Genomic DNA, 18,111 nt, shown 5'->3' on the forward strand with positions numbered 1-18,111 from the left:
TTTCTTTGTGTGTGCAGGCATCCCAGTTATTCCAACTTGGTTGGAGAGCTCTTAAGGTGGTCATCTCAATATCCGGCTCTCGAAGAAGTTCTAGACGCAACACTAGCTATCTATAGAATCAACAACCAACAAGATTACAAATAGAATTTGTTTGTACTACTATAGACAAACACCTTTCTACTTAGTTTTTACCTTCCAGCATTTGAATCATAACCCATAACATAGTAGGTTATAAACACCCAAGCAGCAACTTCAAGAAATGTGATAGGGACCTTTAGGATCCATGTGGGCAGTGAGTATGCCCATGAAGGATAGAAAAGGAGGTCTCTTTGCTTGTAGAATACGGGAAGCTTCATAATAGTCAATGCAAGCTCTGCCATTCCATTAAACATAATAATGGTGAGAGAAAAGAACAAAGCACCCACATAAAGTCCCCCTCCAGTCTCTGAAGTTTTGTCCATCTCAAGCACGTAGGAAGACTGTCATGGTCACCAATGCTACAAGAACTATCTCGTCAAACAAGAAAGAGCCCTCGGAATTACGAGACATTAGTAGAGAAGCTCTTAAAGATATCTTGTTGATAAAAACGCCACTACCAACCCGCACTATCTTGAAAATATAGATAAATGAGTTTCTTTTCATCAACAATAACTCTCTTTACGTGCAGGCTTTCAATAGTTCCTTCTTGCTAATACCATAAGTGTCGATAGTCGGGGCAGCAGGGTGACTCTTGCTCTTATCATATGGGGTGGCAAGTTCATCCGCTAGTATGTGACCAACATGGAATGACCGGAATGCTGCTACAAATTCTTCGACGAGTAATAAACCTGTAAGGTTCATCTTTAGATATCCAGTATTGTTGTTGATCTTTCCTGGATGTAACCTATCATCCAAATCATCAAATTAATATAGTCCCATCACCTCAAGATGCTTCTTTAAGCAACAAAAAGAAACAAACAAATAGGAAAGGGTTTGAAAGTTGGATGACAGAGACAAACTAACCTCTTGCAAGAAGTCAGCTACTCCCTTCCTTGCGGGACATTTGAAACCCACAAATTCGAAAAAATCAAGCACGTGTTCGCGTGGCCCCCGATACACAATCTGCCCATCGATAGGAGAATAATGTCATCCAATAGTTCATAAGTTTCTGGTCTTTGGCTGGAGGAGAGAGATGAAAGCGAGTCCCATTTAGAATGTGGATGGATTGCCTAAGTGAATTCACAATCTGAAATTTGGTTGAACTGTCCAAACCAGTTGATATCTCATCCATGAAAAGCACCGTTGGTGCTCCAGCCAGCATCTCCCCTGTTGTGACTCTTTTTTTGTCCTCCTGAGATACCTCATAGCATTTCATCTCCCACCATGGTATCAGCATATATGTCAAGTCCCAATATTTACATTTCAGTTCAATGTGGAGCACCATGAAAATTGATCAGCATCTTATATAGTAAGCTAGCAGTTTCAAAATCTCCATATCCATAGGTGGGGTTTTAGTGCTAATACCTTGAGAATATAATCAGTTACTACACACCGACTTCTTGTCCTTCAATTGATGCTGCCTGCATAGATGGAAACCAAAATCCTCATCTCTTGACTCCAACATATATAGTCGTCATTAACATGACTCATTAATTCTTCAATCATATTCTTTATGAGCATTGGAAATTCTGAACTGAAACTTGTGAATCTCAAGATGAATAAGAACCTACTTGGGAAATGGACCACCACAATTGTCATCCTGGAGAACACAAGTATTGCATCTTGAAATACAATTAGTATAAACTTAATGAGAGGATACCTTACCTTCAGGAAAAGATCAACATCTGGATCGGGCTTAATTTTTGCCTCCTTTTCCCTTCTTGCCGGTTCTTGCAACATTTATGCAGATTTCCATGTTTGAAAACAAATGATTCAAACTTGATATCATTCATCAGCCTCAAGCTTGCCAACTAGTACTTTAAAAGTTGTAACATCCGACATACCATAACGGGTTCCAACCCCTTGACATCTAGCAGAAAAGGCTAAGGTTTCTCTCACTGTCATCTCCCCTATGTGGAGATCACGTTGACTGATATAAGCCGCTGTTCTTTGTGGAACAAACTCATTCATATCATGGCCATTATAAGTTATTCTCCCCAGTACTATTGAGAATTCAACAGAAATAGGTGTTAGGTTTCAGTACAAAATATGATTTCCAGAATAGATATAGAAGAATAATGGGAGTTTCTAAAATAATAATATAAGATGTTTGATTTCTTTACATCTAGATCTTTATCAAGCTTTCCTGCTAAAGCCAACAGCAATGTAGTCTTCCCAGAGCCTGGAGGTCCTAAGAGCAATGTCAATCTGCAAAAATTAAATTGATTTAATGACTAAACTAAGTTGTTGGTCTAAATTATGGAAGTTGTAACTGAGTTTGCATCTCAGTGTCCTCACCTGCCAGGCTTGATTATCCCAGTAACATTGTGAAGGATTTTGAGTTTTGATGCGTCCAAAATCTGCTCAGCCCTTAGATCTCCTCGTGATGACCTACAAAACGAAAATGTCAGATGTGGCCCGACCGCGGGGGTCTGGAGTCCACCTCTGAAGGCTAAGTAAGTTGATGAACTTAATCACAAACGGCTCTGCTAGAAGCACAGAGCTAAGGAATAAAGAACTGGGAAAGGTGATCTAGATCGTAAGCCACTGATAGTTTATGTCTATCAGTATGTATCTGAATCTGAGTCTGAGTCTCAGATTGTGTGTCCTCCACCTTGTATGGCAGTGAGGTTTATATAGAGTGTACCTTCGAATCTCCTTCGTTGGATGCACTTGAGCCTTCTTCGGGTAGTCATTGGATCTTAACAGTTAGATCCGTTGAGCAATAGACTTCTACTAGTTTGGACTAGTAGAGGACTCCTGAGATAACCTTTCGGTTATGCGGTGATTATCCCTTCGATAATGATTAGCCGCAGCCGTCAATTCGAGTGTGCTATCATTAGGGTAATTAACCTAATTCATAAGTAGGATTAGGGCGTGCTTGTAGTTGAATAAGTTTTCTTCCTCAGCAAGCCATCTTCTGGATCCGGTTCGCTCAGGAGCGAGTCGGTTCCCTCTGTCTCGACCGGGATCGAGGGTCGAACCAGGGTATGAACCCGGTCTAATCATAATTTCTCCATATCACAAGCCCCCCAGACCAAGCGTTCGGTCGATCCCGAGGGCTTGGTTTTTAACTGGGTTCTTCGTCAGGCGATAGTCTCTACGTGTTCCATTAAATGTCATATCACATTTAATGTGGTTGTCACTTTTCCTCGAGCGTTGTGAGGGTAAGGCCACGTGTCTCCTAGCAGTTCGATCGTCGTGGCTCACGTAATCCAAACGATGGTTTCCGAACGCCTGTTTCGGATTCGTGAGTTCAAACTTTCAAAACGTCTTCCAATCTCGATCGTCGATTTTGAGTCAATCTCGATTGTTCAGATTCTCGAACACTCGTGCGGGTGTTTTAAAAGCGATTCGTTGTCTTCGTAGGTTTCATTCTTCTTGTCCGGAATTTGAACCTTTATTGTCTGCTTCGCGCCTTCTTGCTCTCAAGCTTTTGCCTCATTGAATCAGTAAGTTTACTGGTCTTTTTCTTTTTGTAGTTTACTAAAACAAGTAATGGCGGATAATAGGGCTTCTCTGGTACCCAGTGTTGGTAATAGTAGTGGTAATGAAGCTTTTGCTTCTCCTCCTTTCGAACAGTCGGATAGTGATAACAAAACCCTAACTGTCCTCTGGCACGAGTTTGCTGAAGTTTCTCAAAAAGGTTTAGAGAGAAAAACCAAAACTCCTTCGTCCTCCTCGAGTCTGGATCTTCCAAGATTGCCGAGTCTTCTAGGAAGCCTCATACTTCCAGGTCCGATGGTGGACATGGCTCTGTTCCCTCCATTTACAAGGAGGAAACCCTTCTTTCAGCCATCCAAGATTTTGACTTTCCTTTCTCTTATCAGGTTAGGGCTCCCCATCCTGATGAGAGGGTTGATTCAACCCTTTCGGGTGAATTTTCTCTGTACATAGATGCACTGGAAAGCGGGGTTCGCTTTCCCTTTTTTAATCCTTTGTTCTCCGGCATTTTGAATCATTGGGACATTTGTCTCGGAATGCTCCTTCCCAATAGCTGGCGTCTCATCGTCGGCTTCTTGGGTTTGTGTTTTGAACTTGGCATTACGCCATCTCTTTCTCTCTTTGTACATTTTCATGTTCTTTCTATCTCCCATCCTCCCGGATGGGTTTTTCTGCCCAAACGCAATAAGGCTGAACTTGATTGGACGGGCAGCATCCTTGACAAAGGAACTTGCCCTTCTAACCACAAAAGATGGCACGAACGATACTTTTTCTGTCAAGTGCCTCCATCGGATCTTAACTTCCCAACCACCTGGAGGCGATGTACTTCTTCTTCCGAGAATAACCAAGGCCTTCCCTTATCCAAAGAAGACGAGGCGGCCGTCAGGAAGATCAAATCCATTCCATGGTATCAAGAGATACATAGACTTGAGGTGGAGTATAACTCCATTCTTCAGTACTGGGGCTTGGCTCATTGTGAGCTTCTAAACATCATCCTTTAATTTTACTGAAGTGATATGTCTTTAATTCTGACTCTTGCTCTTCTTTGCAGTGCCTCCAAGAATGAACCCCGAGAACCTGCGAGTGAAGGCCGCTAGGGCCGTTGCGACAGCCGAGCAACGATCACCCAGAGCCTTGACCATAGATCAAGAGGCTTCTTTTCCCTCTCCCGACCCCTCTTATAGGGGTATCAGGAATATCAGGCCCGTGGCTGATGCTTCGGGTAAAGGGAAGAAGCCAATGGTGGAGAGGTCTAATGTCTCCTCCTCCGCCCGAACCAAAAGGAGGCATGATTTAATTGATGCTTCCTCCCATAAAAAATCCAAAACTTCAACGGATTGTGAGGAGGTCTTCACCCCCCAGTGGACCCTGAAGTTGACTGACAGGGTGACTCGGGACCCTGAGAAAGCTGCAGAGTGGAGCTCCCTCAGTCTTGTTCCTTCTGATCGCCAGGAATTTGAAAACCTAGATGACGTTGCCCTTGTTAGTCAATCAACAAGGTACCGGTCTTCTTGCTTACTTATTTTTTCATAATTTATTATGACTTCTTCTGATATTTTCTGCCTTCCCAGGAATGCTGTGTTGAGCTTCTATCAACACATGGAAGCATTGAGCCGAGTTGGCCGCAACAGCTCCTTGCTGCAAACCTGTGAAGAGAATTTGGCCAAGGCCAATTCTGAGATAGACCGGCTGATTGCAGCTACTGAGGAGTTGCAGAGAAAGCATGAGGAAGAAGTGATCTCCCTTAAGGATGCCCTTGTTGCTTCGAAGGCTCGTGCCGCTACTGCCGAGCACGAGGCCAAGAAGCAAAAAGAAGCTACCACGTTGTTCGGTGACAAGCTTGAATTTCAATGTAGGGAAAACGAAGAATATCTGAAGTGGGCGGTTCCTAGAAAGCCCGAGCATATCAAGCCAGAGCTTCAGAAGGAGTGTGTTCGAAAATACCTGAACAACGTACCTTTCTCTGAGCTGCTAGGTGCCTACAACATTCAAGCTTATCGCTTGGGGCAGAATGACGTTTGGGAGCAAATTCTCGCATCAATCCCTTCCTTCGATATTGCTCCCTTTCGTGAGGTGTACCATAAAGAGGTCTTGGGGAAATTAGACATGGATCTCCCAGACTGGGCTTTGGAAGAAAATGATCCTTTTCCAGCTGACCCTCAATATGAGGCATACCTAGCTGACGAGCCGGCGCTTCCAAAGGAGAAGTCACAAGCCGAGTCTCAACCTGTTGCTAAAGAGGACTCTGACAATGTCATTCTTGAGGAAGACTCTTCTCAAGATCCTGAGAAAAGTCCTCCCGACCAGGGTCCCTCAGGCAACAATGAAGAAGAGGCTTAGGGAGTTATCTTTTTTTTTTTTTTTTTTTTTTTTGTAAAGATTGACCTCCTTGCTAATGAATAGACACTTCTTTTTCATGTTGGCCTTTCCATTTCCCTGTCTTCTGCTGAACTCTTGTCTTGAATATCAAAGTATAAATGATAAAACTTATCACTTAACTTCACACTCTTTGACGAATAATAATCTTGTAGAGATATTGTGAAGATGCGTTTTGGAAAGATGCATTAATCTTCCCCACTACTTCATTTACTGCAAAGTCCACACGTTTCCCTTCTCGTATCTGCGAAGTCCAAACGTTTCCTTGCTCTGTTATACCATTCATTGTTTCCAATGAATCGGAAATACATCCATTATTACAATGGCGGTGCGACGATTGGAGGTATCCCTGCATCGGGTGCTCGCCTCCACATGTTTTCATGTGGCGTCCCTCCAACCGTTGATCTTGCTTTCTGCGGATTTCGAAGCGTCATTTCGATCTGGGCCATTGGTTGTCCTTAGCTTTCAACCGTCGTCTTAATACCTAAGGCTATTTAAAGCCTTCGTGGGTACTCTCCATCTATCCTGATATCTGCAAGTTAGATTTGCTAAAGTGCTAAAGCGACATTCCGTCCTTCTGCCTGCTTCCATATTCCTCGTACTCCAACAATAGCTCTATCAACTTCTGAACAAGTGAGTTTTTTGATTACTCATCTCTTTCCCCACTTCTCCCCTGAGTAAACTGCACAGTAGTAGTACTTGGGGTTTAGTTAATCGGGTTTTTCATAAGTGATAGAGAACTAGGGTTTTCCCTTTTTTTTGTCGTCGTTGGATATCTGTACTGATACGGTTTCTCTGTTTATATAGTGGCTCCCAAGATCAACCCGAACTTTATCAGAGTGAAGTCTAGCAAGAAAATCGTTCAGCGGTGGTTGGGGCCAAGGAGGTGGTTTCAGCTAGTGAACCCTCCAAGCATAAGGCGACTGCTGTTGTTGAATCTTCAAGTCAGATTCCCAAAGTTTCTATTAATGCTGTCCCTGCGCCTCTTTTGCCCAAAGTGATCGCTCATCTTTCCCAGGAAGATCTTGATCACTCCATTGTTGATGGTGCTGCTGACGCCCTTGCTGCAGAGACCGTTGGTGCACCCCCGAAGGAGACTATGTTGGCATTTGATGAAGGTGTGGTCCCAGCAGGTGCTGCTCCTATTTCCAATTCTAGTGCTTGTTTGGCATCCTCCTCCTCTCCTTTGAAGTTGGAGGATTTTGCCACCAGGAAGCGCTGTCGGGTGACAAGTGATGCAGCTCATCCTTCTCTTGATGTAGCTCATCCTTCTCATCCTTCGCCCGAATTAGTGTCAAACGAGTTTAACAAAGCGTTGGAATGGTGCACTACTGCTCGAATGACTTCTGAGAGCGCAGTGCTTTCCAAACTTCCAGATGAAGTCTTTATGAAGTCACTGGTGATGTAAGTCTTTCTTCATTATCTTTTGATTCTGAAAAATTACTCTTCTGCTCCTTTTTAACTAAGAAGTTGTTTGCAGGAGTCTTACTGGTAACTTCCACAATCAAGTGGAAGCAGCCTCTAGGCTCAATAGGTTGAGCAATGAAGTTTCCAGGCTTCGGGAAATCTCTGAAGCTAAAGATGCTAAGATTGCTCGCCTTAGGAAACTAGCTTGGGAGGTTGTAGGAGAAAAGAATTCGATGATTGGTCATCTTCAGTCGGACTTGGATAATGCCAGGGAGAAGATCCGGCAACTGGAACGAGGAGTTGGAAAGTCAGGAGCCAAAGGATCTGAAACGTTACCCCAAAGGCAAGCTATCGTTCCTTTGCCCGAATCCCTTCCAACTGATGTTCGTAGAGCCTGCGTCTTCAAGTATTTACACAGTAAGCCCTTTGTTGATATGCTGAATACTTATAACTTGCAGGCGTACCGGGATGGTGAGAACGAAGTATGGGAATCAATATTAAGGAAGGATCCTCATTTTGATACGACTCCCTACAGTGCTGTTTTCCATCCTGAAGTATTTACCGACCTGGGTATTCCTCCTCCTGACTGGACCAAAGATAAGATTGATCCTCCACCTTCCGATCCAGATATTATGCATTATCTGGAAGATTCTCCTGTTTATTCTCCCCTGGAAGGAGTCAATTATGACGAGCTCGTCTTGAATGCAAGTTTGGTTGAGGACCATACTTCTCCTAGACAAGCTGGACAAAGAGTATGAAATTGCGGAGGATCTTATGCATACCGAGATATTTTTTGTAATCCTCATTTCTCCTCTTCTTTTCCTTGAATCCACACCAATGGTTGACTCATATGTTTGTTCTAGCAAAGTCGTGCCGATCTTGTATGACTTCTTAATAATCACCGATGATGACTTTCTTTTTTGACCGAAGATTGTATCCAGGTCTTGTTATCTTATGTTTTGATACTGGCCTCTTTCGATCTTTTGAAGAAATAAGAAATTAACTTCATCTTGAACTTTGCTAGCCACTTGAATCGCTGTTGCATTAGGTCTTAGTTGTTTGAAACAATGCCTTTACTTAAAGATTTCAAGAGAAATACGATAAGTCTGAGAAGGAACTCACTCGGGTTTTAAACCGATGCCTTTACTTAAGGATTTCCGGAGAAATACAATAAGTCTGAGAAGGAACTCACTCGGGTTTTAAACCGATGCCTTTACTTAAGGATTTCCGGAGAAATACAATAAGTCTGAGAAGGAACTCACTCGGGTTTTAAACCGATGCCTTTACTTAAGGATTTCCGGAGAAATACAATAAGTCTGAGAAGGAACTCACTCGGGTTTTAAACCGATGCCTTTACTTAAGGATTTCCGGAGAAATACAATAAGTCTGAGAAGGAACTCACTTGGGTTTTAAACCGATGCCTTTACTTAAGTATTTTCGGAGAAATACAATAAGTCTGAGAAGGAACTCACTCGGGTTTTAAACCGATGCCTTATAGTTGGATCTTGATCTTGAATGTGGTGTATGATGCCCTCCAATCAAAAGATAATTTGTTGAAAGCCAAAAATTGCATTGATTGAGTTGAAAATGTTTACATCGCGAACAAAATTGAAATCATCATCAAGGATAAAACTTTTTGAGATGCCTGGCATTCCACGAACGATCCAACTCTTTCTGGGTGTTGATGTTCTTCAGCCTGTAAGCTCCTAAACCAACTGGTTTTACAACCATATAAGGTCTTTCCCAGGAAGGGTCCAATTTTCTTTGGTGACGCGGGTCGGAAGCTAAGGTGTTTCTCAACACCAAATCTCCGGCTAAGTACCGACGATTCTTCACTCGAGTATTATAATGAGACACTATCCTTCTTTGATAATGTTGCGTTCGTGCTATTGCCTTTGCCCGAACTTCGTCCAACAGATCAAGACTATCAAGCAGTCCTTGCTCGTTTGCTTTTTTCTCGAACTCTCGATCCCGTAATGTTCCCGCCATTATCTCCACTGGTGCCAATGCTTCGGATCCATATGCCAACCTGAATGGAGTTTCTCCCTTGGGTGTTCGAACTATAGTTCTATAGGCCCACAGTACATTATGATGTTCTTCGACCCAAGAAGCCTTGTCAGCTTCGAGTCTTCTCTTTATTCCTTCCAGTAGCGTTTGGTTAGTAATCTCTACTTGTCCATTGCTGTGAAATCCAGCCCAAACCTAGCCAGGTCACCCTATCTGTTTTGGGTAAAGAAGGGTTTGTTTAAATGTTGACTTTGAAGTTGGACCATGATTTCAGTTTTGTTTAAATGTTGATTTGAAGTTGGACCATGATTTCAGTTTTGTTTAAATGTTGATTTGAAGTTGGACCGTGATTTCAGTTTTGTTTAAATGTTGATTTGAAGTTGGACCGTGATTTTAGTTTTACTATCTTTGAAAATCTTAGGAAGCCATGTCAGACCGTTCTCTTAGGGTTGATCCAATGTCCCAAAATGAGGGATGATGTCTTCGTGGGCCATCTCAATAGAAGATATGGTGTTTGACCCAAAACCCATGGATATTGATGATGGTGTTTCCTTATGGAAACCTTAATTGATTTGGTATTAAACTACTCATTGGTGAAGAACTTAGTTGATGGACCTAAAGCTTAGTTGGACCTGGTTTGAAAACATCCCTCCATACTAGGTAAGTAGTATGATGTGTTGAAAGAAGCCCATCCAAAAATATTGAAGTTAGGCCCATTAAATCCCTATTTTTGAACAAGTTGTCCAGGCAGTGGCATTTTGGTAATTTTCTGTTTTTAAGGTTTTTAAAAGCTTTATTTCTTTTAATTTCGTGGTAAACTTTCCCACTAGGTTTCTAACTCTCTATGGAACGTGGAAAGGACCTTAGATCTTCCTTTTTGGCAACCAATCAATCAGCAGGGTCAGTTTGATCAGTTTGGTGAAATCCTAGTAATTCTTGGACACTTTGTGCTATTTAAAAGGGGGAACTCCATGTTTTTCACTCTCAATCTGTTCTAAACCTTTGGAGAACGTGGGAAGAGCCCTAGATCCTCTCCTTCGAAGCCAAGAAAGACCCTCAAACATCTGTTCAGATTTCTACATCGGTTTCTCTTCTAAAAGGTTAGTATTCAATTCGTTTCTTCTTTAATTCATTCTTTCTTCTCTACTTCTGATATTCTGATTATGAGCAGCGTATTACACTGCTGTAATGACCTCTTCTCTAATTCTTTTAGCCCTAGAGTGAATTCCCCAATTCACTCTATGTTCTTGAAGCCATATGGCGATGATTCTTGAATTTGATTTCCACCAATGATCTTGATGATACTTTCCCTGAATTTTCTACCTATCTTTATGATTGTGGGGAAGGTCTCATACAATTACCATGACCTTCCCTTGTGTCCTCATGATTGAGCCAGCTGAAATTTTGGATAAGAAGGACAAGCAATTGCGGAATCGCACCATCCCTTTGGTAAAGATTTGTTGGAAGGACCATACCCCTGAAGAAGCCTCTTGGGAGAAAGAAGAAGATATGAAGGAGAAGTTTCCTCATCTCTTTGGAAGCACAGGTATGCTTTCAATTTCGGGGACAAATTTTTTTTAAGGGGGGGAGAATGTGAAACCCAGCCCTGACCCTAATCCGGAAACTCTGTTTATTGTAGGTCCAGTGACCCGAAGTAAGGCAAGAAGTCATCTTTGGGCCATTTCTGTTGAAGACTTGATGGCTGGATTGGAATCCATGAGTGTTAATGCTAGTGTTCCAATGGTGGAAACTGCACCCGGATGAAGATTGGATTAGTTGATGGTCTTGGAGTGGTCTCTGTATTGATTCAAAGGCATTTCTAAGTCCTAGATATGTCACTCTAGAGGTGTGCAAAACCCCTTGATGTTTGGACTTGATCTGAGCCTTCAATTCCCTGTTTTGAAGTTGCTGTCTTGATTGGTCGACTCATTGGTCGATTGGATCAATCGACCAATCAATCGACCAATTGATTCTATTTTTGAAATTTGAATCCTGTCACTTCTATTTAAGTCTAATCTCGGGAATACTCCGCCTCATCTGCCTCCTAAACCTCTGGAACGAGTTAGAACCCTAATCTAACCCATTCCCTTGCATTCTTTGGTGATCTCTTTCAAAGACTTGAAGAATTCTTCATCTTTCTACGGCAAAGGTATGATCTCAACCACTCTCTCTTCTATCTCTGATTTTCTTTCTTTTATTCTGTTTTCACTGAGATCAGAAAGGTGATGAAGCATTCTTGTAATCATCAATTCTCTGATCTCACCATATTCTTTAAGACTCATGATCATCATCATGTTCTTAAACCCTACTTATTGAATTCTTGAAAACCTAACCCTAATTCTTTGAAACCCCAACTTTGTGTGATTGTCCTGGAAAACTTTTGGTAACCTCCCTTGTGAAGGAAAATCTTCTTGAGTAATATTGTGTTAACCTAAAATTTAATCATCTATATTTTCCTGTTTTGATTTGTCTTTGTTCATTCAAATCTCACAATTATTTTCCGAGGGAACCAAGAAGGGTAAAACCCTAATTGTTGGGTAAGATCAAGAACCTCTAGTTTAATCATGGTAACCCAATTATTATGTTTCCTTTACTAGATCTGAATTCTTTCATATCCTAGTTCATTATCTTTAATCTTTCTATTTTTTTTTCCCTCCTAACCTATGATAACCCTAATCAGGTTAACCTCATGATTTCTAGGTTGTAACTTGAGAATTGTTTTGAGTTATGGTTTAATATCCTCTATACCCTAGAATACTACCATGATAATTCCCCTCTTAATTGTACCCTTTTGAACCATCGAATTCGGTTCTGGATTCTCAAAATTCGAATTCTTGTAGGCCACTTGTCGCATTGGTCGACTGGTCCAGCAGACCAATCAGTCGGCCAATGAGTACAGCAACCTCAATCTTGGTCTGTTTCGATTGATTTATGATCTTTTCCTTTATGCATCTTTCCTAACATGTTGTGTGCACTTGTTTAGGACTGTCTTCTCAGGTTTTGTCAAGATCATACTTGATTCTTTAAGATTCCATTCAAGTTAGAAGGTAAGGACAGTTGATTCCTTAACTACATAGATTGCTTGTTCTCTGGTTTCTACTTTATTAAACTATGAGATTACCTACTGTTATTGTATTTTAATTCTGATCTCCTACTGTGGGAACAGTAGCACTTAATTATATCATCTTTTCATTGTTTATGTTATATGAATTACTTATTACTGCTTAATCTGATGTTGCTTTTACATTCTCTTTTATATGATGAACTACTGGTTGTGTATGTCATGACTGATCTGAGAATGTGTTTGCTTAAGTTTGGTTTGGGATTGGGAAGTGTCCTTTTGACACTTCTGTCCTTGGACATTATCGGAAATAGTATGGGATGTTTTCGGGGTTGCCCATCGACACTTTCCCAAATCAATGGTTGTCATACCTAGGGATGTCTAGCAGTGTTTGGCTAGGATATACCCCTTTTATATCAGACCCAATTCGGAAGGGTATTGAGACCGAACGACCCGTGGTAGCAATGGGGATTCACGGGCATTCAAGACCGGTGAGTTATATCCGTGAGAGGACGGGAATCACATTGTGGGGGCCATTTATTGGAGGGTTGCATATGGCTAGACTTGGGCTCATGGGCGCTCGAGACCGGTGAGTTATATCCGTGAGAGGACATGAGAGCTTCCCGTTTACCATATGTGGATAACCAATAGGGTTGATGAGTCCGGTGAGTAATATCCGTGACTCTAGTGTGAAGGATACCGGAAAGGATCCCGAGAGGGGAGGAATGGAAGTATCTGGAACTGACTTGATGTAACTAAGTAGATGACTTGCATTGGGCTAGGCTTTTCCCTGACATGCGCCGGTACTTATGCCAAATGGTTGTGAGAGAGTGTGTTGACTTAACCCCCTACCATGGTTTGTTCGAGAGGGATGCCCGGACCCACTACCAACAGGAGCCGTATGCGTGACCTATCCAAAGAAGTACGGTGCTATGACTTAAAGCATGTCTGCCATAGAGACCAGCATACCTAGAGTTTAGATGCATACATACATTATCTGTTTCATATTGCATTGCATCTTGTTATGGTTTGCTTCCATGTTATTTATGTTGTTATGGATTAACTTGCCTTACCGAGTTTCTTTCGAAACTCATTCCGTTTTTTGTACAAACTGTTGTTAGACTTCTCTACAGGTTTGGATTTCTTTGACGGTACGTATGAGGAAGCACAAGGTGAAGAAGATGAAGACTGAAGAGCAAGAAGAGCTGACTGAAGATGTGGATTAGATTTCTTTTGTTTCTTCTAGACTTATCTTTTACTTTACTTGTATTAGCTTAGAGCTTTATTTAGATTTCGATCTACCTTCCGCATGTGTTTGTAGGGTATATTTCCGCTATACTCTACAGTTGTCTTTTGATTTGGTATCTTGTTATTCCGCACTCTGATATTCTATAGTGATCCTTCTGAGATCCTTTCTTGACTTTTATTATAAATTACTTGAACATTATGATTTGTTCTTGCTTTTGATTATGTTATTGTGCGAAATGGATATGATCGTTCCTAAACTTGATCTTTAGGGCTGTGGATCACACTCTCGGGTATGCCAAATAGGGTACCGGCTGGGAGGATGTGACAATTCCTCTGGGGATATGCCACTGAGGACATACGATGCTCGATCATATATGTTCTGCAAAATTGCTCAAATTGCCGACAGTCGAACTGAGTACCATGGTCAGTGACGATAATCTTTGGAATCCCAAAGCGATATATGATTGACTCAAGCACGAATTTCTCCACTTTTCTCTCAGTAATTGCTGCCAGTGCACTGGCTTCAACCCATTTCGTGAAGTAATCAATTGCTACTATTAGATATTCCCGTCTGCCTAACGCCTTGGTGAATTTGCCTATGATATCAATTCCCCACATCGCAAAGGGAATGGGATCTAGAATTGAAGTCATGGTTTCAGCCGGGCGCTTCGATACTGTAGCATGAATTTGACAGTTACCACACCGACGAACATATTCCATAGCAGCCTCTTGGATCTTAGGCCAATATAACCCAAGTCTTAGAATTTTGTGGGCCAGGGCTCGTCCACCCATGTGAGCTCCACAAATTCCTTCATGAACCTCAGCCAAAGCTGATTTTGCTCCTTCAGGGCCTATACATCTCATAAGGGGTCCAGAATAAGATCTTTTGTATAGTCTCCCATTCTGAATGACAAATCTTGCTGATCGTATCTTGATCAACATTGCCTCTTTCGGATCCTCAGGTAATTTGTCATCTCTCAGATACTCAATTATTGGATCCATCCAGCAACGCTTTGCTTCAATATAAGAAATTTCTTTCTCATGATAATTTGGAAAAGTTATCTCTTCAATATAGACCGAAGGGTCTAGATTCTTTTCTTTGGCATTGGCTAGTCGGGATAGCTCATCTGCTACTGAATTTTCATTCCTCGAAATCTGAGATATCTTCAAATTCCGAAATTGCTTTTGAAATGCCTGCACTATCTCTTGATATTTCTGAAAGCGTGGTTCTTTAATACCATACTCCCACTGGACTTGGTTGACTATAAGTTGAGAGTCACTATAAATAGTAACATCTGCAATAGACAATGCTTTTGACAACTGAAGTCCAGCTATCAGAGCCTCATAGAATTACAGCTCCTGCTCCATCTTTATTACTCGAACCGTCTACATATACCTCCCAAGTGGTTGGTATAATGGGCTCCTCGATGGTGGATTCCACCGGTGCAGTAGGTTCTACTACAAAATCGGCTAACGCCTGAGCCTTGATTGCGGTTTTGAGCTTAAAGCTCACTTGGAACTCGCTGAGTTCGACCAACCAGGACACCATCCTTCCAGATAAATCAGGTTTATTAAGAACTTTACTAAGAGGAAAAGTTGTAAATACCTCAATTGGATGAGCCTGAAAGTATGGCCTTAGCTTCCTGGCGGCCATCATGAGAGCCAGAGCCTGCTTCTCAATCTGCGAATATCTTGTCTCCGCATCTAGCAACACGTGGCTTACATAGTAAATCGACCACTGTTTTTTATCTTTTTCACGAACAAGTACTGCACTGACCGCTGAAAGGGACGTCGCTAGATATAGCTGTAATATTTCCCCCTTCTCTGGTCTGGACAAAATCGGTGGTTGTCCGAGTGCTTCTTTTAACTCCTCGAAAGCTTTCTGGCACTCTTCGGTCCATTTTGCTTCCTTGTTGCCCCTCAAATCTTTGAGTGCCTTAAAGAAAGGCAAACATTTTTCTCCAGACTTGGAGATGAATCGATTCAAAGCAGCAACTCTCTCTGCTAAACACTACACATCACGAACAATTTTGGGAGCCTCCATATCAACAAGAGCTTGTATTTTGGCAGGATTAGCCTCAATTCCTCTCAGTGACACCATAAAGCCCAAAGAATTTCCTGAAGAAACTCCAAAAGCGCACTTTTTCGGGTTCAGCTTCATTTGACACTTTCGCAGTACTGAGAATACCTCAGTCAAATCTGCAATATGATTTACTTTTGTAAAGCTCTTTACAAGCATGTCGTCAACATAAGCTTCAACATTCTTCCCTATCAAATCTTTGAAAATCTTGTTGACGGCCCTCTGATATGTGGCTCCTGCATTTTTCAAGCCAAAAGGCATGACCTTATAATAATAGCTTTCACGATCAGTCATGAAAGCTGTAAACTTCTCATTCTCCTTATTCTTAAGGATCTGATTATACCCTGAGTAGGCATCCATGAAACTTAGAGTTTCATATCCTGCAGTCGCATCTATCAAGAGGTCAATCCGAGGCAACGGATAGCAATCTTTAGGGCAAGCCTTGTTAAGATCTGTGTAGTCTGTACACATCCTCCACTTCCCATTTGCCTTTTTTACCATTACCACGTTGGCCAACAAAGTTGGGCATTCAGTTTGTTCTATGAAACCAGAATACTTGAGTTTTTCAACGTCACTACGAACGGCTTCATACCTTTCAATGGAGAAATTTCTCCTTTTCTGTATCACTGGTTTCACCTTAGGATCTATCCAGAGTTTGTGCTCTGCGACAGCCCGATCGATTCCTGGCATGTCTTCAGCAGACCATGCAAATACGTCTTTATTCTATTGAAGAAATAACTTCAACTCATCTTTAAATTCCTCCAGCTGTTCAGACCCGATATAAGTAATCTTTTTCTCATCCTCGGTACAGCCTGGATTTGTTCCAGCTTCTCCTCTGGTTCGGTCTTTGTATCTCTGCTTCTTCCCGATCGTCTTGAACTTCTATAGGTAGGGCAGTTACCTTCCTCGGGCCCTCCTTGTCTTTTAAATAGGCAACGTAACATTGCCGAGAGATCCTCTGGTCAAAGGAGACTTGACCAATTCCCATATCAGTCGGGAATTTTATCTTCAGGTGTTTTGTCGAAACAATAGCACCTATCTTGGATAAAGATGGTAGCCCGAGAATAACATTGTAAGCTGGCAGTTCCCAAACCACCAAAAAATTGATTCGGACGGTTGTTTCCTTAGGAAAACTTCCAATAGATAAGTCCAACTGGACAGATCCTTCCGCCACCGCAGATCACCCTGCAAAACCATATAGATGTGTGGATGAAGGTTCCATCAAGTCCCGATCCACCTTCAATTTTTGATACACTTCATAAGAAATTAGGTCATTCTGCAGACCTCAGTATCAACCAAAACTCTATGCACTTCCCGATGTGCAATCTCTACCTTGATGACTATGGTGTCATCATGAGGTAAACAAACGCCTCTTTCGTCCTCCTCGCCAAAGGTGATAGAATCTTCACCATTCAGCTTTTTTCGCTTCTGCGTCTCTCCGGTTCCGACAAATTTGGATTTTGTTTTCAAACTCCGGAGTGATTCGGGCTCTGGTCCCCCGAAGATGGTAAGGATTGGTGACCGAGTAGCTTCAATCACCTCCTTGACCTTCTTAGACTTCGGAGCCTCCCTTGATCGTTCTGAACTAACCGAACGATCCCTTTTAGGAGCAGTCGCACGTGGCTCACGATGCTCCTCCCTCCTTCTGCTAACAAAATTGGACAAGTGTCCCTGAGATATTAATCTCTCAATATCTGCTTTCAGATGACGACAGTCATTTGTATAATGACCATAGTCCTTATGGAATTGGCAATACTTTTCTCGATCCTCCTGCTCTCCGGGTTTCAAAAGAATTTTAGGCGGCCACTTCAAGATATTTTTTCTTTTGATGATATTTAAAATATCAGCCCGAGGAACATTCAATGGAGTGTACTCACTTTTACCGGGAGACCTTTGGCGCCAAGCCTGAGATTTTCCATCCCGATCACGGACATTTTTCTTTGGCTTCTCGCTTCGCTCGGGAGCCCTTCATTCCTTATTGGAGACTTTATTATCTCCTTGGCGCGCATCTAGAATCTCCATGACTTCAGCCTGCTTCTGGCATCTCTGTACCAACTCAGCATAAGTCGCAGGCATATCCTATAGTAACAACTCCAGGAGTTTCCGATTAGTGAGTTCCGTGAATAGAGCAGTTTTGGCTACTTGCTCATCCAAATTTTCTATCTCCATCGTTACTTTGTTGAATCTTTTCAGAAACTCTCTGATTGATTCGTTTTTTCCTTGTCTGACAGTAAACAAAGTTTCCTCTGTCTTTTTGACCTGTATTCCACTCTGGAATCGCCCTATAAATTTGCGCGCCAATTCATCAAAGTTTACGATCCTTCCAGAGGGGAGGTTCGAAAACCACTTT

At 42.0% G+C, this 18,111-nt stretch overlaps 1 pseudogene; it reads right to left on the reverse strand.

The window, feature by feature from the left end:
• The window catches only part of LOC148999189 (pleiotropic drug resistance protein 1-like), a 38,369-nt pseudogene that overhangs the window by 17,764 nt on the left and 2,494 nt on the right, over positions 1-18,111 (reverse strand).

This window comes from Hakea prostrata, unplaced genomic scaffold (genome assembly GCF_041222555.1).
Source record: "Hakea prostrata isolate BN-2017 unplaced genomic scaffold, UWA_Hpros_2 contig_27, whole genome shotgun sequence".
Taxonomy (NCBI): Eukaryota; Viridiplantae; Streptophyta; class Magnoliopsida; order Proteales; family Proteaceae; genus Hakea; species Hakea prostrata.